We start from the raw sequence: 12712 nt of genomic DNA on the forward strand, positions 1-12712 counted from the left end.
TTTGGAACATGCCTAGGGGTAATTCATCACCTTCAATCTCATGGCTCTTTACAATCCCTTAGAAAAGCCCCTGCAGTCCTGCCACACGCTTCTGTTTTCAACCAAATCTGCTGTTTGTCCTATTTGGTTCTTTTCCTCTGTTGTGTATGATGTTTACGCTTATATACGCACTACATGAGGAAATTGTAAGTAGGTTTGTGCAGCCCCCTGAATATATGAAGTGCTGCACAAGGATTACGGTTATTTTCATAATTCTCCACCACTGCCTATGTTTGAAGTCAGGGATGTCTGGTGGCTGAACCAGACAAGCAGAACACACACCAAAGCCCAATTAGCTTCTTATCTCCAAAGCTCTTACAAACACTAATGCATTAATCATTTAAAACTAAGAGGTGAGCATTGGTCTGTATTCTTGTCTCAGTTGGGATGTAACTTGACTGTTGCTGAGAATTATATGACGAATCTGGTCCATTCATCCCCACTGAGGAAGCAGAAACAAAGGCAAAGCACCTCCCTGGCAACCCCAGCCTCAGCCCACAGTGTCTCTTTCTAAAAACTGACCAAGCCTCAGCTCAGGAACAAGAACATCCTAGGCTCAGGTCCAGCTGAGCATTAATCCTCCATGCAGCGCTTTCCATTACCCCGTTCGAAAATCCAGATGCTGCTTAAAACATGGAAAGTCTGAAAATCATGTGAGAACAGACAGAGATGGGCTGAACAGTAAAATAAGTGTTTGGTTCTGTAAGAGATGCACAAGCACACAAAAGCAAGCTGGCTCTGGGAAGAGCTTTTCAGATTACATGAATGTCGCTTAAAAAAATGGATTAAAATACAGATTCCCCCTATTATTTTTCAATAACAGAAGTGCAGCAAAGAACAACTCGCTAGTGCCACAAACTACTTTTTCATTTCTGTTTTTGTTTCATGCTTCAATATCTTCTTCTAGCTGCTCACGTCTCCTTTTCCTTCTCCTCACTTTGATCTATTAGTTTTCCCCAGAAATGGGGTTTATAAATCATTGTAATGCAGCCCTGGGAAAGACGGTGCTTAGTGCAGGGAGAAATACATTGCAGCTAACAGCCACGGCAGGGAGGAAAACTCTCACCTCATAGTGGGGCTTCGGCGACAGGTTACTGATGGCGCTGGGTTATTTTATGTCTGCATTCATGCCATCAGGGGCAAGACCGCAGGGAGCACTGCCTGTACCCCCTTTGCAATATTTCAAACTTCCTTCTGCAGGCAAAAACAAACTGCTGAGGGGCTCACAAGGGAAAGGGGGAGGAAAAATTGCCAGAGGAAGAGGAGGGGAGGCAGGACAGGTGGGGATGGATCACTTAGTTGCTGCTTTTGCACAATTGTATCTCTTTAAAAAGAGTCGTTTGTCTCTAATACACCTGAAAAGATGCAAATTACATGAACGTGCCATCCATTGGCAGCAGTGGCAGAATCCAGCTCGCCCGTGAATGTTCCCACCCCTTTGTGCCAAAGCTTTTGTGTTCCTATCTTGTGCTTGGGGAACTTTGTTGCTGGATGCCCATGGTGAAGGCTGAGCCCAGCCTCGCTGCACCTTGAAGTTGGGGTGCACCACAGGAGAAGCCCCCTCCCTCTGGCGCTGCCCCGGTTTGAACCCCGTGAGAGCAGGTGCAGGCACGCTTGCGTATGGCGTTCAAAAATATTTTTGTATTTAAAACCCAAAGATTTAGCTTGTTTTTCTAGCCAGGCTTTTAAAAGTGAGCTACAGCGATTAAAAACATTATTGAAAATATGAAGCTGTGAACAATGTAAAGCTGGGCACTAGCTCTCCAAGCAATCGCCAAACAGCCTTTCCAGGTCAAGCTGGTGGAAGCGCTGCTGCAGTATTTGTGGCTCAACACTGTGACCAGCCTGGGGTGAAGGTCTGAACATCCTCCCCCAGCCACAGGAGGTCCCTTGGATCCCCTCCTGGGAATAAGTGTTACTCCTAAACGCAGAAAACCCAACGTCAGCTATAGCCAGAGACAAACTTCTGTCAGCAGAGGTTTCGGTATTTATCTCCTGCCCTGGGGTACGGGACGGATTAGGGGAACAGCCCTATTTAATTAGGGAGGAAATCTCCATAACCTCCTAAGAGCAGCACAATCACACACAAGCTACAGGCTCTTCTAAGCGCTTGCTGTGTTTTTAGGATCACCAGCTCCTAATAAGACCACCCCAGGCAGACACACCATATTTTAGTTTAGAAAGCACACAAAAGAGACACCATGCTGGAATCTTACCTCTATCTTTAACAAAGCATTACCCCCTCCTCACCCTCTTCCCCATAATTGCCTTGTTATTGTCATTGGTGCCATTGTTCATTGGCTCGGCCGTAGAGAGGCCCAAGGGAGCAGTTCTGCCTTAGCTAAACCAATATCTCCTGCAATAACCCCCTGCAGTTTCCCCTTTGCTATCCCATGTTGAATAAATCCTCCATCTCTGTTTGCTGAATGATCATAAAGATATGATTGAAGTTTCAGATTTATGGTTTCCTTCGAATTGAGGAGTAACTCCAATAATGCCAGAGCCTGTTTGCTGACTGCTTTTGACAGGATATATGTAAAGGGAGATTTGTAAGAGCAGAAACAGGAATGCAAAGATTAAAGCGAGGTATTTGCTAGATGCGCAGTGCACGCATGCATTCACGAGTAGGGCTTGAATTCACACACACAATTCCAGAGCATCCTCCATGCAAGAGCTCCACTGTGGTTCCCAAGCACCCTGCAAGGCAGGGCATGCACACAATATTTTATTTTAACACTGAACTTGTCTGGAGTAACGACACAAGGGACCCACAAGGATTGGTTGTCTCGTTCTCAGAGACTAAAGGAGGATCCTAACTAAAGATCTTGGACAACTGTAAGGGAAACTACTCTAAAGTCATTGCTGAAATCCGAGAGAGGGCTGTATATTAAAGTGGTCCTTACTGTCAACTTCCTATTCTGTATATCAGGAATTCCCTCTGGAGTGTGTTAATGCACCACTGGGTGCCCGGGATGCTCTTTAGGGAGCACAGAGAAACCCTCATGCTCCTACAGGCGAGCCTTCCAGCTGTTTCCTCTGATCAAAGCCCCAACATCCAAAGAAGCAGCCACAGGGCATTATTCTCTCCAGCAAAAGCAACTGCCTCCTGAGCACACCCAACATTGCACCTTCCCCATTGAGGCAACATCCTCCAAAAGAAAACTCAAAGTATCTTGTACATGGTTGTGGACTTCAGGGTGGGGATGGCAATCACATTCCCCAGTGCTGTTGCCTTGGCCTAGGTGTTAAAACCATCCTTTATGTCATCAGCCCATCCCATCTGCATTTACTGAGCCATCTCTGTCTGTATCCCAGGAACTGCACCCTGCAGGGCACATTGCTACTCAGATTTAAGTTAATATTAGTCTTAACAAGTAAACTGCCTCAAAGCTGTGGTGAAATCAAAGTTTGTGACTTAGGTACCAAAACCTGAAGAGGGCATCCAAAACACCTTCCCTCCAGCCCTGTGTCCGCAACACGTTTGCTGTTCCCTGATTCACAGCCATTTATGCTCAATCTCATTTCAACAAAAAACCTATAAAACTCTTACAGCACGACCCGGTTCTAAATTAAATGCACTTTAACATCCCTATATAACAAGGGAGTCTTTGCTCTTTTAAATTAATGCGTGTAGCTGAGAAGGGGACCTTTCTTGGAAAATTTATTCCACTTTATTTGGAGATAGAAAACCCCACCTCATTCCACCTTCTCTGAGAGCAAAGATTATTTTGTGTTATAATGAGGAATTTGTAATAACGAGAGCATTGTGTGTTAGACTAACTACGAAGCGAACAACAGAAAAGACTTCTGAGAACAGCAGTGTTTGTGTGATGTATGGTAATATTTTTCCTTAGTGCATTACAAAAGAAAAAAGCAAGATAAAAATATCTTCCATTTTCTTCCTAATTTGTAGTTTTCTGGTGTTAGCAAGGCTTATAAGACACATGCTCCCAATTAGCTGCTCCTCTTAATTTAAATGCTTCATAAATTATCTCCTGCGCTTGTGGATTATCACTTCATAATGCGAGTTAGCATTTAAATAAATAGCTGCGATGTAGGAAATTAGAGAGGTTTACAGTCTGAGGCAGCAGCATAATGAAGGAAAATACCACAGCAGCTGAACAAGGTTTGGGAGAGATGTGATGAGACAGAAATTTTTTCCCCGTTACCTTTTAGCAACCAAATTTGGACTGCAGCAGGGAAAATATGGGTCAGAATTCCAGCAGAGCAGGAGCCTTTTGTAATGGCTGAGCACGAAGAGAACATAGAGAATTCTTAAGCGTATAAACCATCTGATTTAGCAAATATGATGCAATTATTAAGTGACTTTTTTGAGCCAACTCAAGGTAGCCCCTTTGAAAGCAATTGGGCTACATCACCTGAGCAGTATCTGACCCCTTATGTTCCAGCCTTTCAAAAAAATATAGGACTGGAGAGAAAAAACACTAGAACAAAGCAGAGCCAAAATTATATTGAGAAGGTTTTGGTGGGGAAAGCCATGAGGGAGTCAGTTGTAGGGTTATGGGGAATTTTAGAAATATGTGTGTCTTGCAAAGATAACGAGCATTCATTTATAAGCCAGATCACTTTTGCCATATTTTTTAGCACCATTAATAAGATCAACCCATAGGCGATGATAATTTTTAACCATTGGCAGCAATTTCCCAACGCTATTTTAGCCCAGTTTCACAATTATTGTCATAAATGTAGAAAATTAGGAAGGCAAGGCAGGGAAAAAGCCTCACAACTCCTTGGGGCACCAAGGCTGTCTCCAGCATTTGGTGTCACTGCTTCTTTTTCTGCCACAGGAGAAGACTCTGGGCAAGATCCTGCCAGCAGTCAATCACACTTGGCTGCCGTTGACTTCTTGGAGAGCTGAGCAGAGGCACTTGGGGGTTCAGGAGCCTTTGATGTTTGGCTTGCAGAGCACCCAGGGTTGAGCACTGCAGCTCTCGAGGAAGTTCAGCTCACCGCTTGCTCACATGCAAATGTCCCAATGTGTCAAACCCATGTATATTTTTGAAAAAACACATGAAAATCATAGTAGCCTTGACAGCCTTGACCAAAGTCCAGCCTTAGGCAGGAGTGAAGTTATTAGTTACCTTTTTTCCCCGAGAAAGTCTGACACATTAGGATTTCACAGTAACTGGCTGTAAGTGTAATGGGCAGGGGGTGATTTTGCTCACTCATTTTGCAGTTAAATTTCAGCATGTTGAATACATTTTGCTGTAGGACAGAGCAAATGATTCAGGCAGATTCTTGCATTAGCACAAGACCTTCTGTGTTTAATGGTTGTTCTGTCTAACTGACAGCACAATTTGGGTCTTCATTGTATTTAATATACTTCAAGAGCGGGGGTCAAATCGTCTCATCATTTACATCCATACAACCCTGCTAATCCCAGGAGAATCGCAGAGGGTAAGCTCAGGACAACCTGTAACTGACTCAATTCTCTCTGCTTAAGAGCTTCCAGTCAATTTTTCTAGCTGTGTACCCCAAAACGCCCTTGGTTACAATCTCAGTTCTTCCCAGGTCGATGGGACTGAACCTAGGCAACTGCACTGCAGTCTGTTGGAAGAAGATTTCTGCCTGGACTCCTCAGGACACACGGGTGGAGGCTGTAGCTGTTGCTTAGATAAGATGCAGTTCACCGTGCAGAGAGTTCAAGGCAGCAGAGCAGGATCTCTGTTCCATCCTATAATTTTCTATTCCGACACGCAGCATTTAGGAAGTGAAAGAAGGGCTCATCCCCCTCTAACCAACATCAGAAAGGTTACAGGAGTTCTCCATCCCTCAAAGCCTCCAGGTAGCAGAAGAAAGACTCCATGGGCCAATGCCTACCTCTCTCTGCTCACAGCTCTGCCCTCTGTGGTGTATTTGCATCTCTATTACCATTCCTTTTTCTCTACACCAAGCAAAGAATGACCAACAGAAGTGCTACCAGCTTCTTCTGTGCTAGAGAGTGATAAGCTACTATTTTGCTGGAGTACGAAGGCAGAGAAACCAACTCTACTGTCCCAGTTGCAAGGGCTCTTCAAGGCTCAGAAAAACCTGGTAGATGTGTTGGGTACTGAATGCAGGAGATCAAACTAGAAACCCAGGGACTACATTCCTTCAGGAGATGGTGCCTCTTTTTACAGAATCACCTTTTCCACTAAAAGGGCATTTTGAATAATAAAATTGGAAGCTGCTGCATATATCTTTCCAACTGATCTACTAATCATATTTCTTCAAATTTTATATCCCTGACCCTTGTAAAGGGATTGCAAAGAAGACGTTTTTTAAGCTGCATTTTAATAAGTCAATATGAAAGCTCAAAATTATTTAAAGCTTCTTAAATAGGATTATATTTGATTTCTTGTGGGAATAGTGGGGGATAGTCTAGTAAAGACGTTCTGTCCTGCTGAGGGTTTATTACATTAAAGAAACAGCATCCTTTTTTAACAGCTAAAACTTTTATATCTATTCTCTACTGAAAATGAAGATTATTCTGTACATGAGGTGACTGAAGTTGGTAAATTCCTGCACCTGTGATCAGAGATTAGAGTTTCTCTTTGAGTGAAAGCTGAGACATTCCTGAACCAGAGGTTTGCCCAAATTTAACAAGTTGTCTGTTGTTCTGAAATATTTGAGTATTTTGTTCTAGGAGGTACCACAGGTGTCTTGACTTCAGGCAAATTCTGCTGCGAAATTACAGATAGCTCTCAAGGCAGCCAGTATCTCATTTGCAGCCAGGGATTGAATTTGGCCCCAAGAATCAGAGGTCTGTGCCACTGGGGAACTATTTTGCTATGCTGGGAATGTGCTCAAAAAGGTCCAGAGTCACATTCTTACTCCTTTGATGTCATCATGTCTGTACAGATGCCACACTGGCAGCATTTAGCCCAATAGGTTCTATAGCACCCCAAAAAATATAGGAGGAGGAAATTAAAACGAGCTGTATGGAGTTGAAGGAGGCAGCAGCAAATTACGTGGTGCATACAGCAGCTTCACTAAGTTGAGTTATGCTGGATGTAATCTGGAACAACACCTGGCCTTGAGAACATAAGGGGATTTTTCTTGAAGTAGCAGATGGGGAGGTTTATAGAGCAGATATTACTAAGGATGAAGCACAGAGAAGAGGTCATAACCTGCTAGAAGGGAGTGGAAAGTTTTCATTGTCCCACCTCTTTAACATTTAGAGACTGTTCTCTCTCAGTCATCAAATCAGCCACATCCTGCTCGCAGCTAAACCTCAGCGCTCCCTCTGAAGCCAGGTCCCCCCCAAGGCTGGATCCTCTGGGAAATGACACCACCACTGCACCCTTTCCAGCCACTCCCTGGAGACCCCACGTATCTCTGGAGAGTCAAATGCAGAGATGGTAAAATAGCGTTTTTTGCCGAGGTGCTACGCACTATTCTGCTCACATGCTCCCCAAAGCTCCCAGAACTGATGCCACGCTGAAAGCAGAATCATTCCACTGATCTTCCCACCCTGCTGTCCGTACATGCCTCCACTTTTCCCCTTGCCCGTAGGGAAAGGAAGAAGTCAGAGATGTGTCTCTCCATTCAGCTGCTCCAGGGCCACCCCATGCTGTACCAAACCTCTCTGCCACTGTCCCTACACGTCCTCAAATCTCTCCCAGGCTCATTCTGCCTCTTAGAAGCAAATGGTGGCTGTAGGTCAAGAAAGATGAGGTACAGGTAAGACCTCAGTCCATCAGTAGCTGTAAAGTGCACCTATCTTCCTTTAACCTGAATAACATGTCCTTCTTGCCAGCAGTTTTGTCTTATGACTACAGACCATGCTGCTGCTCTAGGTCTTGCAGGCAAACAGAGGCTGATGTGGACTTCACAAGCTGTGACACCCACTGCAGAAATGCACGCGCCTCTTTGACCTTCAATGCTGGCACAAAACCTTACACAGACACAAATTTGTCTTAAAGTCAGAAGCAGATTTAATAGACCAGGAAAAGATCATTTTCAATATTTCCATCTCACTTATAGTCAAACACCTCAGTGAGTCTCAGCCTTTGGGGCCGTAGCTGGGCTGCCTGCTCCCAGCATCGAGACTGTCAGCAAAATCAGCAGAAATAGCACAACTGGGCAAGGTGTTGGTGATTTATCAATGCTGAAGTAATTCATACTGACACGGAAGCACTGAGGAGGAGCTCAGGGTCCAGCAGGTGCCCCCAAAGACCCGAGAGTTATATGGTGCCACACACTGAAAGTGGCAGGCTTGAGATCTGACTCCCTAGCAAAGAGCATCCTTTTTTTTTTTTTCCCCAAACCCATTTTCAAATGGCAGTAGCCCTGTTACAGAGAAAAGCAATTTTAACAGTTGCAATACCCTACTGCTAAAACTGTCCCTCTAAGAGTGTGTTACCTTCTAACTCAATAGTGACTGGTATTCAGCGTCCCAGAATTTTGGGACAAACAATATTTCAAGGGAAAACTAGAAGGCTTCACATCCCTTAAGATAAATAAAAATATTGCGTACGCAAATACTTTCATATCTGTCTGGCCCTTTAAAACCAAAAGTATAGAGTTCATTTGCATTTAGATCTCTTTGGCTCCCTCTTTTCATCTAAAGACAAATCCTCACAAAGGCTGCTTAATTAGACCAAATTAGATTTCCACCTAGTGGCTTGTCATTCATTAGAAAACGCTGTTCTTTTTTTCTGTTTTGGTAATTATAGGCTGGTCTCGCAGTGTTCACTTCAGGCTCAAAGTATGACTTGCATTCATGATTTTGTGCAGATGAGAGGAAAATTATTCAGTCGCATCAAGTCTGCCCATTTTACAAGTTGGATAAAGATCATCGGCTGGAGTCTTTTATGTAATGGGGTATACTCTTTCTTAAGTCTTTAATGATTAATTGTAATAGCATAGCTCATGGCAATTTTCAAGACTAAAAGCTAAGTACAAACACTTTGCACATGAAGATACTGTACCAGGCAGCAGGCGTCTTGCCTTAGATAAGGGTTTCTGTGTCGGGGACCCACGTGTGTGGCCTTCGTTTGTCAGTGTTATGATCCCACCATGAGCAGAGAAAATGGGAAGGGGCAGGTTGATATCTGGGGTCTGGTAGGTAGAACCTGGGGCTGGCAGCCCAGTTGTGCGGCTGGTGTCTAACCTGGGAGGGAACACTTGTGTCCCACCCATCCTCATATCCCTCAGGTGCCAGCATTACACAAAGCATAGATGCTAGAGGAGAAAATCTTTCAAAATTTGACATGGCACTCAAAACTTTCTAGCTGCTAAGGCTCCAGCTCCCAGTACAGGTCAGTCAGGAGCACAGGTTAGTGCAGAGTGCACGTGTAGACGTATTCTGAGTCAGCTATGTCTTCTTCCCTACCTGGGGTAGCAGTTAAACTTACAGCAAGATTTCATTCCTGACTCCTAGTGCAGCAGTTGGACCAACCACCACCCTTTTCTCTCCAAGACTCACGCTGCTGTGGGACACCAGAATAATTTGGTCTCCCACTCTGAACACAGTAGAATATCAGAACAGTGTGCTTGTGTCCCCAATCCAAACTCCATTCCCTTTGCTGTCCTGCATGGTCACATTAATTCCTGCCTGTTTCCCCACAACAGGATTAATGCTCAATGGCATGTTTTGAAGCTTAATAAATCAGGGCCAGACTTTGTGATCCTTAATCAAGCAAAACTTTCTTGACTTTGATCTCTAATGTTTATGAAAAGCTTCAAAGATAAGTGCCAACTTATTAATAATAATCTTCTAGGGAGTGGAAGTTACAAGCAGTTAGCGGCAGGCAGCCCAGCAGCCTCCAGCCCCTGCTAGGATTTCTTCTGCACTTAAAAAAATCCAGATTCAGGTGTGTTTTTCTCGCAGCATTTTTTTCCCCCAACAATTTTTTTTTGTGAGAGATGGAAAGTAAGTTTTTCCCTCTACCTTTAAAAAAAAAAAAAAATCTGATCAAATTTGCCTTTCTCAAAACACTGAACATTCCCTTTCTCATCTACCTAAACCTGATGTTGAGTTACTGTCCCCCAGAGGCTTTCAGTAGCTCAGTTCTGATGTATCCCTGCACTTTGTAGCTCACTGCCTTCTTAGAGTGTAATCAAACATCAAGCTAAGTAGCAAATAAATCTCCCGATCTCATAAGCTGCACAGCAAGATCATGTAAATGCAAATGAAGGGCTTGATTTCAAGCTGTCGCGGGGGGAAGGAGGGAAAAATGCTGGGCCTTGTCACTGCAATCACTTCACTCTGCAAGTGCAGTAAATCTGCAATAATAATAGTAATGGCAGCGTGACGGGAGGCTTTACTGTACAAGGGGGTGTAATGAAAAGGGAAACAGAAGGTAGGGAAGGAAGCAGGACCTGACAGGCTGGAAATGCACTGACACAGGGTTTGCAAGCGTCCGCAGGGCAGAGCTGTTGAGGAGGGAATGGGGCAGCCCTGGCTGAGTCAGGGAGAGAGGATTCATGGATTTGCCCAGCATCCCCTCCCAGTGAAGGAGGCGCAGGGATTAAAACCCCTTGCCTCCATCTCTCGCTCTACCTCTCTGAACAGACACATCTCCAGCCCCTCTCACAGACTCCGTCATCTTCAGAAAATTGATTCAATGTACATAAATGGGCCATAAACACCAGGGGATGAAACAAATAATTGCAACAAAAGCTGGAATCCTTGCAGGTTTTGTCCTTTCTTACATCTTTCCATGCACCCACCTCTTACAAACAGAGCCATTCCAAAAACTTCCTTCACAGCTAACATTTTCCAACACCATTAGACCCTCAAATACAAATCCAGGGCTCAAACCTGGTGCTGCACAACTCAGAAAATACCTGGCAAAGGTCAGAGAGCTCAATACATCCAACACAGCTCGCTCTTCTGCCAACTTAGGTATTCCTACTGATCAAACACCCCCAACCGTTGCGCTGTGACCAGTCTGAGCATGGCACCCTCCAAACCCAGTTCAGGCACACCCGATTCAACCACAAAAATTATCATGTCCAAGGGGAAAAGATGCGTTAGTGGAGTCCTTAAAGACAGTTTGAGAGAGCACACCATGCCTCAGCACACGCCTCTTGCATCTCTGCAGGATGCTCTAGGAATGATTCGGGAAAAAGTCCAGAGCTGTCTTTTCCAAAAAGGCTGGATAAACAGTATTTAAGATGCTGGATTTTCCTCACTGAGGTCGTAAAGGGAGAAAACTTGCAGAAGGTACCCAGAGAAAATTAGGACCGCCTGGGATGCAGAGAGAGACGGTTTTAATTAGAGCCAAGAGGTGGGAAATAAGGCAGAGAAATGACATCTTAATGAGGTTTAATGAAGTTGTCTGCTGATGGGCACAGCTGTCAGACAGATCTGTATTCCAGCCAAGCAGCTTTGTGACAGGCTAAACCTGAACACAGGAAACGGTGCTGGGGCTGGGGAAGAAAAAGGACCTTTGGCATCGGCTTTAGCTCACTCTCCCCTCTACTTTGCAACACAGCACACCTACAGCACCCCAGGACAAACAAATGAAACCGGCCCATGAGGCTGCAGTAGTGGTTTGCTAATTTATGAATGAGAGAGGCTGTAATCTTGGATTACACAGAGCAAGAAGTATTCCTGCTACCTCCTTCCCATTCTTTGTTTTTGCAGATAAAAGATGTTGGCAGGCAACCAGAGTCCTCTGAGTCTGTTGATTTTCTTCAGGCACAGGTTCTCTCCATGTTCAACATATTGGACCAGATTTTTTCTTTTAATTAATTATCCAGCACCTTCAGCTTTATTTATTTAGTGCAAAGTGACTGTAAAATGCCACATGATCACAAAAAGCAGCAGCATACATTCATTTTGCAACGGAGTAAATACCCAACTGTGTTAACTTCAGGTGGTCTACGAATGCGAATCTTTAAATCCTATAATTTCTTCCATTCTGCATTCAAAGGTCTGGAAGCAGCTTTGCCACAGGTTACAAACCTCTCTCCTTTCCTGCAGTTTCTCAGCAATTTTCTCCCATCTGCCACACCTTCGCCGTCACAGATTTCTGACCTCACTCAGCTGATTCAGTACCAGAACACGATCCCCACTAAAAGCCTATTCTCATACGTTTGAGGAAGACTATATCAGTGACAGCTAATCTAAAAATAGCTAGCATACAAATGCCTATAAATACAGGAAAAATAGATCAGCAATGAAAGCTACTTTATCATCCCTGGCACGGGTTTATACTCCTTACGTGAGCTCCCTAACTCACACACAGCGTGCACATATGGTTTAGCACCACCGGGTGATATTTCAGTTACGATAGCACTAAAAGCCCACTCACTCCCATCATGCTTGGTGCTGGACACATCTGCAAGGGATGGTCCCTTCCTCTTCTAGAGTCTCTCAGGAGGCAGCTGAGGGAATGCAGTATGTTATGCACAGGTTGTATCAGGTATTCGAGTCGATTGCTTTCGAAAAGGTCTGTTGGCAACAAAGGATCTGTAGCTTTGCGCGTGGCAAGGAGACTGATAGGGGTTTTGAGCCTATGGAAGGATCTTAGCTTGTCCAGAAAATTCATTTTCTGATGAATTTGTGCTCCTGAGGGTCATAGGAATATCTCACCTGCTTTGTAGCATCACAAGCGCATGGATTTAACAGGACTAGAATAAATCCCTTCCCTCTCAGATCTGGGAAGCAAGACCCTGAAGGCATCACTCTGTGGGCGTGCAGACCCAGTGATCACAAACT

The 12712-nt window shown here is 44.4% G+C and overlaps 1 protein-coding gene across 1 annotated transcript in view; it reads left to right on the forward strand.

Moving 5' to 3' along the window:
- The window catches only part of CFAP77 (cilia and flagella associated protein 77), a 59326-nt gene that overhangs the window by 21907 nt on the left and 24707 nt on the right, over window positions 1-12712 (forward strand). The gene's annotated exons all lie outside the window — the stretch shown is intronic.

This window comes from Phaenicophaeus curvirostris, chromosome 20 (assembly GCF_032191515.1).
Source record: "Phaenicophaeus curvirostris isolate KB17595 chromosome 20, BPBGC_Pcur_1.0, whole genome shotgun sequence".
Taxonomy (NCBI): Eukaryota; Metazoa; Chordata; class Aves; order Cuculiformes; family Cuculidae; genus Phaenicophaeus; species Phaenicophaeus curvirostris.